This window comes from Columba livia, chromosome 3 (genome assembly GCF_036013475.1).
Source record: "Columba livia isolate bColLiv1 breed racing homer chromosome 3, bColLiv1.pat.W.v2, whole genome shotgun sequence".
Classification (NCBI taxonomy): domain Eukaryota; kingdom Metazoa; phylum Chordata; class Aves; order Columbiformes; family Columbidae; genus Columba; species Columba livia.
This window is the reverse complement of record NC_088604.1, coordinates 10,524,181-10,545,425: the sequence shown is the minus strand read 5'-3', so window position 1 is coordinate 10,545,425 and position 21,245 is coordinate 10,524,181. Positions and strand designations below refer to the sequence as shown.

General features: G+C 41.3%; 1 protein-coding gene across 2 annotated transcripts in view; it reads right to left on the bottom strand.

The window, feature by feature from the left end:
* LDAH (lipid droplet associated hydrolase) overlaps positions 1-21,245 on the bottom strand; it is a 125,006-nt gene that overhangs the window by 87,571 nt on the left and 16,190 nt on the right. The gene's annotated exons all lie outside the window — the stretch shown is intronic.

The window sequence follows — 21,245 nt, the reverse complement described above, 5'->3', positions numbered from 1 at the left end:
CATACAGCAATTTGTTACTTTATTTTCTCTAGCACATTTCCAGTCTTTATTTTCCCAAGTGCAGGGTCTACACCACTGAACTGGTTTAATTCCATTGATCAAAGGCACCCATGAGAAGCACTTTAAAGAATTACTTTGACATTGCAGAATCTAAAACTGAGGCCCAACACAAGAGAAAATCTTTTCCATCAGAGGTCAAAGAGTTTGCTTATCTATGCCATTAAGTTACAGACACGGGAACACTGGGCACAGCAGCCCCCAGATCTTACAAAAATATCACAAAGACTACAGCATATATCACTTGATCCAGATGTGTGCCCACCAGAATATCTCAGTATTACCACTTCAAAATAGGTATCTGGTATCCTGACAATACAAAGGTTTGTAATGACCCTAAAACAGAGGATTATTTTATTTTAAACTCATTGGGCTGGTTTTTTTCTGCATGCAGCGTCATATTCTCTCTGTCCTTTTCCATGTCTCTTCAGAAGCTCTTTCTTTTTCAACCCTTGTGCTCTAGAACCACAGAAGAATCTCCTGTCCCTCCTGCATCCCACCAGCTTTGGAGACCTTCTCAAAAGAGGTTGGTGTCTGCACGAATCTGGCTTGCTCGAAATCCATTGATTAACAGTGACAGAATCCGCAGTCAGGCACCACTGCTGAAGTGGAGACTGAGATAACTGTGCAAAGAGAAAAATATATATCTGGTAGGGATTTCAGGATTTCCAACCAAAACTCCAATCTCTGTTACTCCTTGTTTTCTTTCTTTTGGGCATCAGTAGTGAGACTGTCAAGGGACTTCAATTGCAGAGTAAATCCATATGAAGATGAAGGAGACTTTGTTAGGATGCATAAAAATTCCACACAGACAGAAAACCATACAATTCACCTCTATTTATTTATTAATTTTCCAGCGTAGTTCCACTGATTCATTATTAACATTGATACACCAGGAAAGCCCTCCCTCATGGTCAGAATCACTCAGTTACATGTCCTTCACTCACATACTTGGCAATTCTTAGTTTGTGAATCATCAATAGCAAAAGGTGGCAAGAGCAGTAATGTGTAAAAAGGCATTCACTTTTTGAGACAAAGGCATCCCAAAATAGCACAAATGTATTACCGAAAGGGAATGAGAGGAAAACAAAACAAAACAGAAACCAAACCCAGAATCACAGTGTCACAGAATTATTAGGGTTGGAAAGGACCTCTGGAGATCATCCAGTCCAACCCACCTGCTACAGCAGGTTCACCAGAGCAGATCACACAGGAATGTGTCCAGGTGGGTTTGAATGTCTCCAGAGAAGGAGACTCCACAGCCTCTCTGGGCAGCCTGTTCCAGGGCTCTGGCACCTCAAAGGAAAGAAGTTTCTCCTCATGTTCAGATGGAACCTCCTGTGCTTCAGTCTGTGCCCGTCGCCCCTCATCTTGTTGTTGGGCACCACTGAAAAGAGTCTGGTCCATCCTCTTGACACCCACCCTTTAGATATTTATAAACATTGATGAGATCCCCTCTCAGCTTCTCTTCTCCAGGCTGAACAGACCCAGCTCTCTCAGTCTCTCCTCATAAGAAAGGTGCTCCAGGCCCCTCATCATCTTCATAGTCCTCCACTGGACTCCCTCCAGTAATTCCTTGTCCTTCTTAAACTGGGGAGCCCAGAACTGGACACAGTAAAAACAACTCACTAAAATTGTGTAAACTCTTTATATCAGCCTGAGTGTAATACAGCCTGAGCCATAGTAGTGATAGTAGTGATAGTGACAGAGAAGAAGAATCATAATCTAACTAGTAGTTGTAGAAATGGTGCATGGAGATAAAACCTCATTTCCTTGCTCTCCCAAGAGACATTCATTCCCCTGGCCAGGGCCCCCGGTCCCCAACCTGCCCAGCACAGGCAACCCCCAGTGCAGGAGCTGCTGCTGCTGCTCACACCAGCGGTGAGAGATGGGCAGAGCAGGGAAGCCTTCTGCTCCAGGTAGTACATCACACATGCTTCATCCCTCACTGATGTTTAAAAAGTGCCTCTGATGGCTTTTAAACCTTAATAAAATTACAACAGTATTTTTACTGGAGTGCACAGATTTGGAAAACAAAACACAAAACCAATACAACCAAAAAGCCAAACCAAACAAACCCCACCAAATCCCATACCCCACAATATCAGTCATTAAAAGTTTTTAAGCATCCCTTCGTAAGCTCGACATTTATATTTTTTTAAAAAAAGCTGTTGTTTATATAAAATCTAGAATGCATGATCTAATTTTTGCAAACTGATTTCCGGAAAATAAACAATTTAAAATTCACAAGGGTTACACATCTGTACAATTGCACCACACTTTCATATGGCAAAAATAATATAGAGGGCCCTGGAGACAATAAAATTAAATCTAGATGTCATCTGTCAAGCTCCTTGGATTGATGCTGCATGGAGGAAATGTGTCTTTCAGGAAGGCTGAAGATGAAAGTAGCAGCAATCCAAAAGAAGTGTGTCTTTTCTAGTACAGATGATCATGATGTTTTGGCACTATGCTTCGTCCTGGAATATAATGCAGTTAGGTACTCTGAGATCAAGGAGTCACAAAATTAATCTCAAAATAAGCCTTTTTTCTTTAAATTTTTCTCTCCTTTAGTAATTCAAAATTAGGAAAGGGGGAGAAATGGCAAGAGCTGTCTCAGATGTTTCGGCGCTATTTCCCATCATCAGCCAGATGAACCTCACATGTATATGTTCCGCTCACTAACAGTGAGGCTTTGCATCAAGTACTATGCAAAGCTCAAGGCACTCTAGTATTTTATTTGAGGGAAAGGGGATTTTTATCCTGTGATAAATGGGATCTGTATTTTAGGGGAGGTAAATGAGAAGTTCCATTAATGCGAAGGAAACCCATTTTCCCACTCTTCATAAGCATCTGCTTGTGGTAAAAGACGTTCTGAGGGGTCAGCTTTTAGAACTGCTACTGATATTATACTTCAAAATGCCCTGAAGGGGTTTGAATGAGAAGCGCTGGAACAAATGGAAAGGAAAATCAACAAAGATTTTAACAGCAAAGATTTTTATAGATAAATCACTATGTATAAAGCAGGCATAAATTTATTCTTTCTTGAGCTTTCAGTTTCAATGCAGTTATTCCAGAGTTGCACTGACTTAAGTAAATGCAGATTAATAGTCCCTGCTCTTGAAAGCTTGCATCTACAATATTTATAAGTGGAAAATGTTTATCCTTTAATATAGTTCAAACTCACATCTCTGCAACTTCAGTCATTTTATATGTTTTTACTTTAGCTGCTATCTGTCAAAATGCATTTAGGGGAAGCAAATAAAAAACCTGAACAGATAAAGATTTCTTTTCACACAACAAAGTTAGAGCAACAGCTAATGGAAATAACTAGGGTTTAACATGCACAGCAGTCTGTGAACAACAACATTATGTGCTCATCTACTGCAGTTCAAATATTGTTCAATCAGGCTATTTTATTCAATAGAAACAAGAATTACCAGGACCACCACAAAGGCACCTGGGCTATGCAGGGCTCATTTGTGCATTTTAAGGATTTCCTAGTGCATCAAACCAAAACTGTCTACGCTGTTTAACTCAGCAACCAAGTGTCAAAAAATGGAAACCATAAGTAAATGTAAAGTTAAGCACCATGTTTGAAAGTTACTCCAGTTGTGTGAATGCCACATCAATCCTCAGACACCTCAGGGCACCTGAATCATTCCTGCATCCAGCACATCTCAAGTTGCCGATCTGAACTGAGAAGCACAGCTTAAGCAGTTGCTTCATTTCATCTTTTAAACAATAGCTGTAAATGGTGACAGTAACAGGAAAAGACACAAATCTACAATACATTGTATATTAGCTTAAGTTGCAAAAGTTTTCTAAGCATTTCACGGGACGAGTGTGTCAAACGGACAATTTGTACAGTGAATTAGAACACGGGGGGGTCACTTTATTTGGTGTGCCCATAAGTTGCAATAATTAAAGGACTCCAACCGCCTCCGTTCTTCTCCATAATACACACATTTCGTCCAGCTACTCGACATTAAGCCAAAAGTTTTTCCATTTTTAACTTGAAGCTGGGAATCCACATCTTTGTTTTCCGATCCATTCCACCCACTGCTAAAGCAAAACAGTAGAGAGTGACTGAATGTGCAAAGATGTGACTCTGAGCTATATTAGGAGGTAAATATTCTCCACACGTATCTACTGCAGATACAGGCTTTCACAAGCAGGAACCACTACTCTATATTCACCCACATATTTAAAAACATGAAACTTACTTATAAACGTGCTTTTGTGTGCCTTTCACTTTCAAACACTTTTTTTTTTTTAATGCTTTTTCCAGCAAATCAAAAATTTAAATACCAAAAACTTCCTTTTTATGAAGACAGCTAGTAGTGCAAAAAGAACTATTTGTACAAACTACATATCTATGCCAGGACATCACTGACAAAGAGTAACTTTTACCCTGGTTTCACATGATTTCCTATGCAAAGTGTCATGAAGTCAAACTTGGCCTGTCTCAAAATGAAATATGTATTTGAGATGCTACACTTCCAAACAAGTAGTTACTCGGACTCCGGAAGTTTGAAGTCAGACACAGGGTGCCATCCATGTAATTCAATCAAACTGCTTAATTCTGAATGCAAAACACAAACATTTAACGCTCATTTTTAAAGTCACAGAGCACAGATACTCCCCACAAGCAAGGACAGCTTTTGTGGCTTACAAATTGTCAAGCATTTTAAATTCTTCTGCAACTGAAAATATTAATGTGAAATGTAAACTATAATTGAGAGGGCACTAGCATCCTGTAACCCTGTGCAAAAATAATTCCCAGATCTACTGGGTTTACTTACACCGTAAACCTCAACAGCAAAATGTTTCACTTTAGAAACAAAGATACACACTAAAACACAAAGGAAAAGTCTGTGAACGAAACAGAGAAATGAAGTTGAGACTCAAGGGAAACTGAGACTAAAACACAAAATGAAAATAATTCTGGAAGGGAGATCTAAATTAAAAGGATTTATTTAAGCAGCCTACAGTAAATGCCAAGAGTCATGGGAAGTGTAGAAAAAATTTATGTGCAGCTAAACCACCCCAAACTGCAACGGGGTTCCTTGCAACTTGTTTTGAACCAAGACTTTGGGTTCTGTGCACTGTCCTGTGACAGGTTCCCTGGTGTTTTCAGTCGTGCCTCCAGAATTCTGACCACGCTGCTCAGCTCTGCTGCTTCATGTCTCCTCCCACCAAAACGACTCTATGATTCTATGCCCTCCTCCAGCAAGTTGCTTTCTGCCTGCTCTGGGACCTCAGCAGGACCAAAAAGAATAAGGGCAGCTACATGAATAGAAGAAGGGAAATACACAGCCAAGAGTGGGTTTACAGAGAACTTTAAGGAACTGGAAAATACGCCAGCAATTACCATGAGTTTAATTTTAGAAATAATCCACAGTTTCAGAATTATGTATGCTGCAGTATTTACACGATCATCTCTTGCAACAAAACCAAATGAAGGCTTTTTTTTTTTTTTTAATGAGCAGCCATAAATCAAATACGAAATCCAGGGGTGCACAGCAGGACCACACAAAAGTCGTTTCTGTGGCAAGGATCCTCATCGCCTCTTCGCAGAGCTGCCAAAGCTCCAGCTCCAAGAGTCCCAATGACAAGCTCCTCGCTCAAGGAAACTTAATCGGCCTTTGGCGCCTGACCAGCCACCATGGAAGAAGATGCAACACCCCTATGTTAATGAATGGAAAGCAGCCCACGCAGATGTCAGAAGGATTTAAATGGAGCATGTAAAAAACACAATGATGTTCTCACACTTGGGAGAAAACTGCAGGAACCGGCTGATGCTCCGGTCTTAAAAGGAAACACACAGGTTTCTGCCATGAGCGAGGTTAATGGATTTCAAATAAAACAGGTGAAATAAAGTTTGAACGATCATCATAAAGCCACGTCAATTAAGCTTTCACCTGTTTGCACATCCAGGGGACTGGCATCCTTTGCGCTATATTCCATTTATAGCCCATACACCAGGGGAGCAGCATCAGCCAAAGAGCAAAACAATTACAAGGATGTTGTGCAGAAACACATGTGAGAATGCTGTTTGATCCCCCCCTAACTCTGGAATCATGAATTTGGCTGGAAAGCACCTTAATATATTTCCTTGGGTTGTGAAAATAGGGAATCTCAGAAGGATTCAGCCAGGTGCCTGTAACACAGTTTATTAGAGAGGTTTTTCGAGAACATTTCACATTTTTTCCCTATATATGTGTATATACATACACACAGCTTTTACCTTGATACAGCTATAAAACTTAAACATAGGATTTTATAATACACATTCTTTACGCGCATTCTGCAAAGCAATTAAGCTTGCCTGCTGTTCTCTAACAACGTTTCACCTTTAGGACAAATGTGGGTTCATTTACCTCTAAAGAAATCTCACGTGGAGCCTGATAAACCTAAATTAACCCAACACAGATAGTTTGGCTGAAGAGACAATCGAGCCTGAAGCCTGTGAATAAAAATTCCCCGCTAGAAATTGTGACAGGACAGCACGTGCCTCTCTTCTCACATGAATGATTAACAGCATTGTGATACAAAGTCTGAAATCCTGATTTTGCCCACTGCAAACCTACTGGACTTTGTGATTAAGTGACATTGAAAAGGTCATAAAGTCCATAGATCTATTTCAATGGTTACCTCTAATGTCTCAACCAAGTACGACAAGTACATAAATACAAAAAAGCCTTGATTTTACTAATGATTTTTAATTTGCCTGTAAACTAATGGTTCATAGAAGGGAGCTAAGACTGAGTCCATTACGGAATAGTGTTTTTTTCACTACATTTTTTAAAGGTAGAAACCAGGATTACAATTAAATAACTTTATCCCATTTTCTCCACAGCAAATGAATAATTAACACATCCAATTGGGTTTCCTGGTACACACCTACACATACAGAGTCTCTTAAGCATCTGCTTATGTAGATGAAGGCAGATTTAACTACTCCTAACACCCCAGATGAGTTTTGTCTCTCAGATCCAACCCGTGCTACAAGCGATGCTGGCAGAGGCTGCACTGAGCTTGGCACCGGCTCCAGAATTCCCAGCAGGAATTTTTCCGTCAGCTTCAGGGGCTGAGGCAGAACTGGAGCAGCAGCAAACAAACCTCCTTCGCAAGGAAAAGGGGCGAACAAAGGAAGGGTGCACGAGAGGAACATCAGACTTGGTGTCAAATGGGTTCACAAGGAAGCATATGAAACACATCTGAATAACAACCACCCTGACGGGACAACATCAGCAGGAAAAAGACAAAAAAAAAATAAACAATTCAAAACCAAGATAACCGCAGATTATTTGTTTTGTGCAGATAAACAGCTCTGCGGAGTTGATCACTTTTGAATAATATACAAGGAGAAGGCAAACAATACATTCAAGAGGCACCAGAAAGTACATTTTCAAATCCGTATCAGAGATTTTTCTATGCTGCACCATTGGTGAGAATTACGAAAAATAAAAGCATAGGTTTGGGGGATTTGGGGTTATTAGCTTTTTGGGTTTGTTTTTGTTTTTAAGTTTTTAGAAGAAAATAACAGATGGGGAAATAAAACAACAGGGAACATGAAGACAGCTCATTTCAGCAAAAAAAGACTAAAAATGTGTTTCTGCAATTTTTGTGCATCAAGTCTGTCAAGGGAACGTAATACTTGAAACAAACAGTCCAAGGTGATTTTGCAAACTATTTTTGCATTTGCATTTATTATCAGTCTTCAAAAACACAAGATAAAAGAACAAACTGTCCTGCATATGGATAAACCAAGATTTACCAATCCACAGCCCTAGAAAAAAAAAATACTTGCACTGACACCACTGTATGTCTAATTGAGAAAAAAGGCCCTGTAGTGAGGATATGAGTCCTGGTCCTGAGTAGACGCTCCATGAAGACTTCAACCCAAACGCTTCATTCAAGCGAACACTTTCCTCATTCATAAACACAAGTTACTTCACAAGCACAAATCTTCAGACTTACTGTGAAGAGCTTCTGCCTCTTCAGAGAAGGTTTCAATATAAGATATAAAAGATCTAAATCTTTAAGGTGGAAGGCAGTATGTAAGTATGTATTACTACATATTTATTTATGCATTTATTTATTTATTCTTAGGGGACTTTCTAAATCCATCAAGAATAACCAAGGATTCTTTTTCAAAAATGGAAATCAGGACAGTGATCAAAATCTTCCATCATGCCCATAACAGGAAAACGAGAGCAAGAGCTATGACTTACTGAATTTTTGGCTCTACTGTTTTCCATAGATATTGAACGTAACAGGTCAAATATATTTCTAATATAGCTTCAGTGTTCCATAGGAGTTACTATTGGGTTATAAACAAGGCCATGTGTTAACTAGAATCTGAAGGGAGGTATTTATTTTCTGTTATTTCAGTGTTAACTAGGTCAAAATATTTAATATCAAGGCAAATCCATGCCAGCTCAGGTATTTCAGGCAGTAGCTTCCAGAAAGGAAGAATTCCATTATACACTGGTTCTGTAGCTTTAAACATTTTAATTGTGTTATTTGTACATGATGCACATAGAAACACTGGATTTCCTTCATAAGTAGGTTGTTCAGTAGCTAATTTCTTCTTCCCTTCCACCTCAGACATCACGTGAAGAGAAAAAATAGTGTGAAGTATCAAAAATAGCGTGGTCAGCAGGACAAGGGCAGTGATCCTTCCCCTGTGCTCTGCATTGGTGAGGCCACACCTGGAGTATTGTGTTCAGTTCTGGGCCCCTCAGTTCAGGAAAGACATTGAAGTGCTGGAGCGGGTCCAGAGAAGAGCAACACGACTGGTGAAGGGACTTGAACATAAGACCTATGAGGAGAGGCTGAGGGAGCTGGGGTTGTTTAGTCTGGAGAAGAGGAGGCTTAGAGGTGACCTCATCACTCTATAACTACCTGAAGGGAAGTTCTAGCCAGGTGGGGATTGGTCTCTTCTCCCAGGCAGTTAGCAATAGGACAAGGGGACATGGGCTTAAACTCTGCCAGGGGAAATTTAGGCTGGATATTAGAAAGAAATTCTTTACAGAGAGAGTGGTCAGGCATTGGAATGGCTGCCCAGGGAGGTGGTGGACTCACCGTCCCTGGAGGTTTTTAAACTGAGATTGGACATGGCACTTAGTGCCATGATCTAGTAAACGGACTAGAGTTGGACCAAGGGTTGGACTCGATGATCTCTGAGGTCTTTTCCAACCGAGTCGATTCTATGATTCTGTGAAACAGATCCTTTGTTAAATGGTCAAATCAAGCAAAATAACCTAGAACACAACTTTTCCATAACTCTGGCCAACTGAGGGAGGTGGGAGAGGAATCACCTCCTCCCCGAACATGCTGCCGCGGCCGGGCAGGGAGGATGCGCACTGGAAATGAGCCACGGCAGCGGGGACAGGACACCGAGAGACGGCCGAGAATTGAGAAATTTCACTAAGTCACTTCAGCAAGTCACATCTGCCACCCAGATTTAGTGGAGGGAAACACTGTCAAGCACAGTTGGACGTTCAACCATCCTGTCATTACTCTGCCTCCTCAAACTTAACAAGCTCCAATGTGCCAAGCCCCCACCGGAGGTACTTGTGGAGCACTGGGAAATCCAACAAAAGTGGCATATTTCAAGCCTAGATCTGACATAGAGGCTCCTCTTTGCAGGAGGAAGTTTTTATTTTTAATGAAAGATTTTTTTCTTCTCTGAAGACAATGGAAGCTGGTGGGCTGACCCAGTAAACAAAGCACGACTGTCAACTATTTTAAAATATTAGTCACAAACAAACAGCCCATAAGCAGTAAAAATAATGGAGAGTAGTGTCCTAAGAGCTGAATTTTCTAATATATAATATAGGATAGAAAACACACCTTTCCTTCAGGGTGTACTCTATCAGTGTGCACGCCTTCTAGCCAAACTCTTATTTATTTGGTATCATTTTGAGACCTCAATCTCTCAGAAAAAAATGGGGAAAATTGACCAACATACTCAAAGCTTTATGGGGGTTAAGAATAGAAATCAAATAAGTACGGACGAATTAGTGTTATCCCCCAAGAATAATATTCTCAGGAAGGCCCTCAAAGAACCTTGGCCTGAGTTGCGACAGCACATCCCGTTGATAAGTCCTCAAGAACTTGCCTAAGGGAGATTTATTTCCATTTTATGAATGAGGAATAAATGGACCAAATAATATATGCATGAAAATTAAAGCATTAGTAACCACTGAGAACTCCACCAGTTAAGAGTACCTTATGTCCACTGCCATCTGAGAAAATACATGGACAGTTGAAAATGACACTGATCTCATAATTAAGGCATGAATATTCACGCTGGAGATAATGAAGTGGAGAGAAAAGCTGGAAGAAGCTTCGGATGTATCAGGAAGATAGGGTTTTTGTGTTTTGTTGGGGTTTTTTTCCCTTTTTTTGGTGTGCTTTTACTTCTGTGCAAATGCAAATTTAAAAAGCATAGTCATGTATAATACATATCCCATGCAAGCATGTGAATCAAAAGTGTTCTGCTGCGTTTATGTCTCACTGAAACAGAAAGCTCTGCTTTTACTGCTTTATCCACTTATAAGACCACTGGTCATCATAGGGAAAGGGGACAACATGACATCTTGTGCTGTTGTAGACCCTTTAACCTGAATTGCTACGCTGCACTAACTTTGAACTCTACAGTGTAGTCTGTTCTCATTGATTGCTTTTGCATCATGGATACCAGTTACTGGAGAGTAGCAAAGCTCCTTTCCCACTGGCAATTTTTTTTTATTCAGAAAACACAAGATCAAAACAATGTAAAATACAAATTCATCGTTTCAAAATCCGAGAACTCAGGGTCAAATGCAAAGAACTGGCAGCTTCATCTGGAGCTGCAGTGTAAACAAAGGCAGAAGCCTCAAGGGAGAAGCATCGTTCTCAGCGAATCATGACCACCTGGGGCACCAATGTCTTCCAGAGAAGGCTCGAGGCTGAGCGTGTGAACCCACATATATGCACTGTGTGTTCTGGACTGACACCCTAATTTAACGACAAAGTTCTGCAGTAAGTCCAGCTGAAGGAACTCCCACCTTCTCTCTCGTCCATCATTCCCACCCCCCTGCCATGGCTCACAAGCCCCTGAATTACACTGGCACAGCTCTGTGGGGCCACGCTGTGAACCCAACCAGGGAAAACTCTGCCAGCTTTAAAGAGACCCCAGAAATAAATGTATGCATTTATTTAATTCACAGCATGGTCTCTCAAACTATTGTTCTGGCATAACCGAGGCGTGGAGTGGCACAGTGTGGTGGGAACAGAAATACCTTATGCCAGTATTGTTGACAAACATCTTGGATTGTGAAATAATGGCCTTAGGAAGTTTTCTAAGTGCTCCAAGCACTAAGCTCTTAGTGCCTGGTGGGTCTTACTGTACTCTACACAAACAGTTTCTAACTTCCACACTACTTCAGACTTAGTAACATCTGCTTTATACCTGATTTGATGGTTCTACAAGCCACCTGGAGGTGAGCACTCTATGAATAGCCCAGTCCTGACACCCAGTCTCCTTACAGGCTGGCCAAATCCAAACAGGTTCCATCAGTTAAGTCTCACCTGCTAAAAAGGCAGGGAATGTAGAAAAGCGAAGACTTTCCAGGAAAACGCTGCTCCTGTGATGTTGATCATATAAGGTCATAACAGAGACAGGTGGGATACAGGGAAAGATGCGCTTGAAAATTTTAGGAACACCAGCTAGCTTTTCCAGAGCTGGTCTGAAGAGCAGCCCTGCAGGCAGGTAAAACATTCATAGCATCAAGTGGTTGCTTCCAAAGTCCTGTGCTGTAGCTGTGCAGGAAAAGTCCTGATAAAAGAGCGAAGAGTTTCTCTTCCTCTCTCCACAGAAGGGCTGCAGGGTCACTGCCATTCTCCCCTGGGTAACTCGCAGTCAGGCAAGATGTCCTACAGTGAACACTCTGCTCAAGTGTAGTATCTTCAAGGTTATTTTCAAGTACTACAAATACCACAGAACTGATGAATGTTGATGCTAAGCTGATACCTAAAACAGGAACCTTTCTTAAATACATAGGTGAAGTCTCTGTGTAGAGACAGAGAGGGGATGCTGCTCAGCTGTTTGGATGTAAACATCTACCTCAGGAAAGAATTTTAGATGCAAAATTGAGACTTTCTTGGTTCCTGCTTATTAGCTGCCTCTCACTCAACTGTGCCAGCTGGACTTTCTGAGCTGCGTAATCCTCCACATGCCTTGCCAAGGGAGCCAAGATTCCAACCAAATAAGGTTCTTAAGTTGATTCCCTGGACCAGGTGTGTTAAATAGCATCACCTTCATTTCTGAGCACCTATATTTCCCTTCTTCTCTGCTCTATTGCCTCAGCTGAGGAGGGACACAGAAGCACTTCTCTACATGTGGTCAGAATAAACACAGCTATTAGAACCTGTGCAACTTCTTGTATCTTACACTAGTAGACGTAAGTGAAGATAAACACACTGTTAATATGATGGTAAACACACATCCACAGAAAAAAAACAGCTTTTCAGCTTCAGGTCATCAAAAATATCTGATACAGGATTAAGAAAAACAAAGTGCAAGTTAGTGTGTAAACAGGAGTCCTATATAGCCTATGAAGCCATTATATTCTATGACTTTAACCCAAAAATTCTCATTGCATCTAAAAGGACTACTCAATTCAAACCACCAAAATCCAAAGTTAAATGAGTGATTCCTTTAATAAAGACGTGAGGGACCTGATTATGATTAGTTATTTTCAGCAATGTACTTTGGGTATTTACTGCTGTACAGCCAGACAATGATATACGTCCTGGTGTCAGAATTTCACACCATCAGTAAGAGTGGAGCTGCCCGTGGAGTTGGTCAATGATTTAAACATGCCAGGAGGGGAAGTGTTTGTTGTCTCACTCTAGGCAGCTAGGCTTTTATTGTTGATTTATTGCTGACTGTAACTGAATGCTAGTTTAGAGACTTAGATGATAGATTATATACATTTTGCAAATGTGAACAAAGATTTGTTTGGTGGTTCGGTACAGAATTTGTGAGGATGACTGTGCATATGCCGAAAAGCAACCCAGTGGAAAGGCTGGGAACAGAAGTCCCAGCAGTCCAGTCCTTATATTTGCTACAAGATTTAACTGGACTTCCCTTATTTCACTCCTTTTAATGCAAGTAAAAGGCGTTTTTATAATCCCAAACAATCAACATGACCAACCAATCACTGTCACATGAATGGTGTTATAAAACTACTGGGTTTTTTTGCGATGTGCATACAGTAGAGGAACAGTCAGTGCTTACCTATGTATACAGATGTGAGCCTGAAGCCTGCTTGTACATGGTATACATATACACAGCTACTACAGCAACAAGCTTTCCAAAAAAACTCTATATTTTTTTGTGTTCTTTAAAACAGCTCCCTCTTCTGGCATACTCTTTCCATACTATGTTTAAGTAATATAATTCATTCCTCACCAATTTTTAACTCTATTTGGTTCCTAACACCCAGCAGACCCAATTTCATTGTTAAGGCACTTGCCATGCAGTATGGCTGTGACGGTAAGGAGACGGTAACTCAAATTACAGATCTTGAAATAGTGGCTAATTCTCAAGTATTTATCTAAGTTTATCCTTATACTTATCTTTACTATCTTTTGAGGGTACTCCAGAATCGATCCAGGTCGGAATCCACACCTGGCCAAGGAGCCTGGATGTCCAGTCCCTGGGTCACGCTGGCAGGATCACTGAGGTCAGAAGGGATCACCTGAGATCTCCCAGCCCAGCCCCTGCCCACACAGAGTCAGCTCGAGCAGGTCACCCAGGGCTGCACCCAGACAAGCTTTGATTGTCCCCACAGCTGGAGACTTCACAACATCTCAGGGCAACCTAATCCCTCAGCAGGCAGAAATGCTCACAGCAGTGCCCATCCCTAGCTACCGGTTACACAAAGTACCTAGGAATTTAGGTTCCTTACTTCAGCATCTTAATTAGGTGGTTAATATTGGGTTGGATGAAACTGGGCCTTAGAGTCTCTTTCTGAATTAGGTGACATGGATCTAGCCTGACCCTCAAAAAACAAAACAGAACAAAAAACACAAAACAAAAAACACACACAAAAAATCAAACCAAACCAAACCAAAACAACAACAACAAAAAAACCACCACCAACAAAAAAACCCAAAACCCTAACATAAAACCACCAAACACCATGCCAAACCAAAACCCCACAGGACAGCTCTCATAACCAGGCTCACAGTGACAAAACTGCAGAGGTAAAGATGAGGTGAGGCTGATGCTCTGGCGCTCTTCAGTCCAAAAAGAAAAACCAACAAAAAACCCCCACCAAAAACAAACAACAACTCACAAAAACAGAAAAAGGATAAAAGCAGCTTTTACTGCTTAACACATTCAGATAGAACAGGTTCTTGCCTTTGTTCATAGAGTCATTGATGAAGCTCAGTCAGTAACTGTGAGCACAACAGGCATGGAAAGACCTTCCTTGAGTAATTCGGTGGTGTCTATACCAAAATCAGGTTTTACTTCACATCAACACTTCTGATCTACCTTCTTTTTTATTGGTTTAATTACACATTAAGTACCAAGATTCATATATAGGATTCTTGATTGCATTCTCACCAAGACTGCTAGAAACTACATACAGCAACCTATTCTGCCGATACGAGCCATAGAATCACAGAATCATTTTGGTTGGAAGAGACCCTTAATATCATCTAATCCAACTATAACCTAACTCTGGCACTAAACCATGTCCCTAAGAACCTCATCTACACATCTTTTAAACCCCTCCAGGGATGGTGACTCCACCACTTCCCTGGGCAGCCTGTTCCAATGCCTGACAACTCTTCCTGCGAAGAAATTTTTCCTCATATCCAATCTAAACCTCCCCTGGTGCAACTTGAGGCCATTTCCTCTTGTCCTATCACTTGCTACTTGGGAGAAGAGACCAACCCCCTCCATGCTACAACCTCCTTTCAGGTAGTTGCAGACAGTGATAAGGTCTCCCCTCACCCTCCTTTTCTCCAGGCTGAACAGCCCCAGTTCCCTCAGCTGCTCCTCATCAGACTTGTGCTCCAGACCCCTCACCAGCTTTGTTGCTCTTCTCTGCACTCTCTCCAGCACCTCAGTGTCTTTCTTGCAGTGAGGGTCCCAAAACACTCCAGGATTCGAGGTGGTGCCTCACCAGTGGCAAGTACAGGGGGACAATCACTGCTCTGGTCCTGCTGGCCATGCTAGTGCTGATACAAGCCAGGATGCTGCTGGCCTTTTCGGCCACCTGGGCATACTGCTGCGTCATGTTCAACACCCCCGGATCCCTCTCTGCCAGGCAACTTTCCGGCCACTCTTCCCCAGCCTGTAGTGCTGCCTGGGGTTGTTGTGACCCAAGTGCAGGACCCAGCACTTGGGCTCGTTGAACCTCATACAATTGGCCTCAGCCCAATGATCCAACCGGTCCAGATCCCTTTGTATGGCCTTCCTGCTCTCCAGCAGATCAACACTTTCACCCAACTTGGTGGCATCTGCAAATTTACTAAGGGTTCACTCAATCCCCTCATCCAGGTCATTGATAATGAGATTAAACAGAACTGGCCCCAATACTGAGCGTGGGGAACACCACTCGTGACTGGGTGCAAACTGGATTTGGCTCCATTCACCACAACTCCTCAAGCCCATCACCCCAGCCAGTTCTTTACCTAGTGAAGAGTACCCCCATCCAGGCCATGAGCTGCCAGTTTCTCCAGGAGAATGCTGTGGGATATAGTGTTAAAGGCTTTACTGAAATCTAAGTACACAACATTCACAGCCTCTCCCTCATCCACTAAGCAGGTGACCTTGTCGTAGGAGACAGGTTGCTCAAGCAGGACCTGCCTTTGAAAAACCCATGTTGACTTGGTCTGATCGCTTGGTTGTCTTATATTATACGTGGCACATGATGTCACTGAGGATGATCTGTTGCATGACGTTTCCCAGCACTAAGATCAGACTGACAGGTCTGTAGCTCCCTCCATCCTCCTTCCAACCCTTCTTGTAGATGGGAGTCATGTTAGCAAACTTCCAGTCAACCGGGACCTCCCCAGTTAGCCAAGATGGCTGATAGATAATGGAAAATGGCTCAGTGATCACCTCCACCAGCTCCCTTGGCACGCCTGGATAGATCCCATCTGACCCACACTTGTGGGTCTCTAAATGGCATAGCAGGTCACTACCATTTCCCCTTGGATTATTGGGGCTTCATTTTACTATCCAATGCAGTTCTTGCAAATGGATGGTTGCAACATACAGACTATGTTCTAACAAGTACATTTTATCACAATTTTTGTATAAATCAAAACACATTCTAAAACCAAAATGAAGAGAATTGGAGTAAACATGTTTTACACAATTTGTACAATAAGGAAATAGATTATTTTATTATTACGCAAACCACTCAGTCTCGGTGGCAGAGATCTTCTTTTCAGAAGATCTCTGAAAAACTTTTCATTCCAGGGAATGCTGAGCAGAGTGACTGATTAACAGCTTAAAAAATGTTTTAATGGGAGCCAATAAAACCAAAATACAGCAGAATTAAGCTTCAGGGCTATACAATTAGCTTAAGTCCAAAGTATTATTATATAGCGATTCTTAATACAACCTTTCTTATGCAAATGTTGAGGGTGATGACTTTTAAATATCAAAACAGCAGATGAAGACAAAGCCATAAAACGTATGAAAAGCTTTTCAGAGTCCCTACATTACAGTCAAAAATAGAACTTCAAAGACTTTGAAGTTAACAGGCAGTCTCACTTTAAGGGAGAACACATTAAAGACTTGTCATAATCCAGGCAAATTGTTTGCACTATTTTTACTGCTGAAAAATATTTAAGTAGTCTTTAAGTGATAACAGTCTTGCTGAAGTAAGTACGTATAACTACTCCTAGGAGAAGATTAGAATCCAAATCCTTACCTTCTGTTGTGCAGAAAATCACGAGCAACTCTTGACCCATAGCATTACCTCAGGAGATTAAATCTTTATACTTCAGAAAAGCGTCTGGTTAAGTCCTCATAGGCCTTAAACATGAGCAAGTCACTGCATGAGTTGGTAAAACAATAAGATGATCCAATAACCCAGCAGCAATCCAACTGCAAGCAGGCAGCTCAAGAAACATGGCAAGCACAGGGAGTACTCTTTACAGAGGCAAAAGAACATTATTTCTGTATATTCTCTTCCAGTGCTCTGTCACCCTTACTGAGAAGAAGTTTTTTCTCAAATTTAAGTGGAACCTCTTGTGTTCCAGCTTGATCCCATTACCCCTTGTCCTATCATTGTTTGCCACCAAGAAGAGCCTGGCTCCATCCTCATGACACTCACCCTTTATATATTTATAAACATTAATAAGGTCCCCCCTTAGTCTCCTCTTCTCCAAACTAAAGAGACCCAGCTCCCTCAGCCTTTCCTCATAAGGGAGATGCTCCACTCCCTTAATCATCTTTGTTGCCCTACGCTGGACCCTCTCCAGCAGTTCCCTGTCCTTCTTGAACTGAGGGGCCCAGAACTGGACACAATATTCCAGGTGTGGTCTCACCAGGGCGGAGTAGAGGGGAAGGAGAACCTCTCTCGATCTACTAACCACCCCCCTTCTAATACACCCCAGGATGCCACTGGCCTTCCTGGCCACAAGGGCACAGTGCTGGCTCATGGTCATCCTGTTGTCAACCCGCCTGGACATGTTCCTGTGCGACTTCACCTAGGTGTTCCTGCTCCAGCAGGGGGATTGGACTAGATGATCTTTTGAGGTCCCTTCCAATCCCAAACATACTGTGATACTGTGTAAAACTTGTACAGCATGCTTTACCACAAAAATGTTATTTTCTTTATACATTATCAATCATGAACTAAGCTTCAAAACTGCGTAGTTTACAGTAATGGTACCAGAAATTACGAAGCCTGGAATTAAGGTATTGCAAGGCACTCCTGCAACGAAAACGTGGTGAAGAGCTAAACTTCATAAATTCAACAGCACGGTGGTTTTAAAATTTGTACTGTATTTATTTACAAAGTTAAATGTTTCATAAATACACAGACACAAATAGACAGATGCTCTTAAAACAGTAAAAAAATATTCCATTACACTTTGTGGATCCTGGTTTCCAATGAACCCAAGCAATGTTAAATATTGCTGTAGTAGATTTTATACTTCACTGCTAATTTTACACTAAACAAACACTGCAAAAGGGAAAACAGACCTTCATGACACAAGAGGAAAAAAAGCAATTCCTGTCCTTTCCATAACGCCTACATTTCCAGAAAACCATGGACCTGATCCTTCAACTGTACACGTTTAATTTTACACTCATGAGTAAATTTCATCTATTTTAATAGAAAATAATTCATATTAAGAAATGCAAACAAGTATACACATATATTCTGGACTGCTGAAAAACTGGGCTTTTTACTCAGTAATTACTACAGTAAACCCCTTATTACTCCTATACAGAGGTTTTGCTCACACAAGGAAAAAATGTTACAGAACCAAAAATGCACATTTCAACTAATATAGTAAAACTTTATTAAAATCAACAGTTTTCACAGGATGCCATTAATAAAAGCATCAGCTTGTTGTAAGTAAATGAGATTGAACTCTGCTGTATGTTCTGTATTCCAGCTGCTTCAAGCACAGTGACCCTTCAGGAGGCAGAATCCTGCCTCATTTAATGGGAATCATCACAGAATCATAATAGTTTGGGCTGGAAGGGACCTTAAAGCTCATCCAGTGCCACCCCTGCCATGAGCAGGGACATCTTCACCCAGATCAGGTTGCTCAGAGCCCCGTCCAGCCTGGCCTGGGATGTCTCCAGGGATGGGGCATCCACCACCTCTCTGGCCAACCTGGGCCAGGGTTTCACCACCCTCATGGTGATGAAACCCATGTTGCCATTGGTTTCAGAGTAGAAGAATGGTTTGGAGCCAGCTTGCTCCCTCTCTCTCCTTTTCCAAAAAAATCAGTCAGACCAGAGAGAAATCCTCCCCATTGTGAAAAAATTTGACTAAAAACCAAAAAGAAAATAAGTATATGGGATTTATTTTGAACTCGCTTGCAACAATTAGATTCTAGCAGAAACTGAGAATTTTATCGCTATTTCTCTTCGATATCTACCTCCCCAACCCCATTTTGTTTGATCACATATAAACAAAACCATAGGCATGAATTCATTAAGTAAAAATAGTCGGTACCAGAGGAGTTTAATGGACACAACAATATATGACATGTAGGAAAACCACGTTCAGTTCAGGTCACTGAACACTTTGGCTGTGCATCCTCTCCTTTTTGAGCGAGAGTCGCCCTTGTCTGGATATTTCTTTCCTTGACCTGTACCACACTATCCTTTTGCCCATCTTTATTTAATTCCATAAAGAATCTCATCCAGGGATACATGCCTTTCAAGTGTGAAAATTGCTGGACTCCAGAAGGGCTCCACATTTCATACTCGGGCAGTTACAAAAGCATGATGGGAATGCTATCTAATCCTAACTGCTTAGGTACACGAACACGTTGCCAGATGAGCCAAATGTCCAGATCTCTTTTAAGGCTGTGTTTTTTATGTTGGCAGATAGAATTTCCCCTGAAGGCTAAAAATGAGGCATATACCGGTAGGGAAAAACAAAGTATTTATGAGAAGCAAAACTGCATTATGTTATGCCAGGTCCTTGTCAGCTTCCTGCCAGTCACAGCTAAGAGTGTGGGTAACTCGATTCACTACTGAATTTGGGTACCTAAAAATGAAGATACCATTATTGTGGTTACTGTGTCTTTTAAATTGTTTTCCCAGTGAGAGAACTTGCAGCTTGTTACCACCATAATGCTGAAAAAAGAGCAAAACCATACATCGGGTGTTTGCAAAAGCTTGCACACTATGACAGAAACACTCTGAGTATTTCACTGTTGGCTGTTTCTGGACACCTGTGTAGTTAATGTGAGATGATGTTAAGAAGTCTCCACAGAACTGTTCTGCTGCAAATAAGCTCCATGCAGCCCTGCCACTACATTTTCTCACATGGAAAGTTTCCTGTAGTGAATATAGAGCCCATTAAGTCTGTGCAACCCAGTATACTCCAAGCAGACTAACTTGCATGCCTCGCAGAGGTACCTCGCCTTGGATGCTAATGTTTTACTTTTGTCCTCTTCCCCTACAAATCTTTCTACTGATTTAAGCCAGCTTTACATATTTACCCTGGTTACAGGCTCTACCACCAACCCAAACACAAGGGCATCACAACCTGAAGGCAGATGAAAGCTCCAGAAGTTGGAGGAAAAAACCACTTAACTCAGCTGTTCATTTAAGCCTTCCAGAAATGCCTTCACTGGAAGAAAGCAGCAATTGAAAAGCATCAAATCAGACTTGCACACCTGGAAAACTGTTGGAGGATTTGGATCCATACAGATAGTCTCACTAACAAGTAACTTTATATGGTATCTGGCTTAAAAAGTTGTTCCCACAAAACAGTAGCAAGATGTAATCATAGGACACTTACTTCTTCAGTTCAGGAAAGAATTTAAACTTCACTGTCACTGGTTTAAAAGTTACACTATTATTCAGCTCCAGGAGACAAGGGCATAAAATCATTGTGCCCAAAGAAACAACCATAAAATATTTCACAGGCCTTTCAAAATGCTGCAAAAAACCTGAAAACCAGAACCTGTGCTCTCTTTCACCAAGGACCAAGCTACATATTGGCCTGTAAACAGCAACTGAATGTACTTGAACAGAAACAGTAAGTCAAAAAACTGGATAATCAGAAGAGTCATTATTCGCACCACTAAGAAGAAACAGTAGTCTCCGAAACATTCAAATAAACTATAGGAAGCATTAGAAATCCGCAAACTCTAAGACAGTGAAAGAGTCAAAATATCTGTGCTTGAGTGGGTTCAAGCTCTGCTTTTGCTAATGGCAGAACTCCTACAGTTCACTGGCAGACTCCAATGAATTCAGGGCTTCTCCATTAATTTTAACATATGCTAAGTGCAAGCTTAGAGCTTTCGCTTTAAGATGACCAGATTTAAATACAATTTAGAACTATATGACACTGCTTGAGTTCCAGAGGCTCATCATAAAAATTAGTGTACAAACATCTAAGTTAAAAACCATTTACTATAAAAAACCCCTCCAACTTTAAAAAAACTACTGTATCCAGAAT